Source organism: Octodon degus, unplaced genomic scaffold, assembly GCF_000260255.1.
Source record: "Octodon degus isolate 3935 unplaced genomic scaffold, OctDeg1.0 scaffold00002, whole genome shotgun sequence".
In the NCBI taxonomy this organism is placed as follows: Eukaryota; Metazoa; Chordata; class Mammalia; order Rodentia; family Octodontidae; genus Octodon; species Octodon degus.
In genome coordinates, this window is record NW_004524578.1 from 31,218,786 (window position 1) to 31,219,837 (window position 1,052).

The 1,052-nt window shown below is 41.4% G+C and overlaps 1 non-coding gene across 1 annotated transcript; it reads left to right on the forward strand.

The window, feature by feature from the left end:
* The first annotated feature begins 479 nt into the window (after nt 1–479).
* On the forward strand, nt 480–669 carry LOC111816248. The gene has a single exon (XR_002820694.1). It is a non-coding gene; the product is annotated as a U2 spliceosomal RNA (small nuclear RNA).
* The last annotated feature ends 383 nt before the right edge of the window (nt 670–1,052 follow it).

The window sequence follows — 1,052 nt, forward strand, 5'->3', positions numbered from 1 at the left end:
GGTTGAGGGAAAAAACGAACACTTCTCCACTGCTGGTGGAAATGCAGACTGGTGCAACCGTTATGGAAATCAGTGTGGAGACTCCTTAAAAACTAGGACTGGAAAAAAACAAACAAACTAGGACTGGAAGTCCCATTCAATCTAGCTATCCCCCTACTGGGAATTTTCCCAGAGGAACTGAAAACATCATATCATAGTGATGTATATACACCTATGTTTATAGCAGCACAATTTGTGATAGCCAAATCTTGGAAACAACCAAGATGCCCATCACCTGAGGAATGGGTGAAAGTTATGGTGTTTTTATACAATGGAGTACTACTCAGCTATAAAGAATGATAAACTCAAAGTCTTCATATTTAAGTGGATGCCAATTGAAGATATACTTGTAAGTGAAATAAACCAGACTCACATGTGTAAATATCGTATAGTCTCCCTAGTATAAGAACTCAACCCCCTTGGGGAAACAAAAAAAAAAAATTGCTTCTCAGCATTTTGGCTAAGATCAAGTGCAGTATCTGTTCTTATCAGTTTAGTATCTGATACATCCTCTATCGAGGACAATATATTAAATGGATTTTTGGAGTTGGGAGATGGAATAGGAGCTTGCTCCATCCACTCCATGCATTGACCTGGTATTGCAGTACCTCCAGGAACAGTGCACCCCCTTGGGGAAACAAAAAAAAAGAAAGAACTCAAAAGAAGAAATAAAAATACAAAGGTATAACGCAACTAAAAGGAAAGCGAGAACCTGAGGATTAGACAACGAAGAGAGGGCAAGAGAAAAGCTGATTTCTTAAATATCAACAAATATATGGGCCAGCCAAATAGCTCAGCAGATGAAAGCACCTGCAAGCAGGCACAGGGACTGGGGATTCAATCCCCAGACCTGCCGTGCCAGCCTCACCCCTGGGGCACACTGAGACAGCAATTAACACTGGGTGTAATGGTGGGTGCCTGTAATCCGAGCTCTTGGGAGGCTATAGACAGGTGGATCACTATGAGTCTGATCTAGTTGTGAAACCCTGAACACCCTGTAAACCCTTATAAAA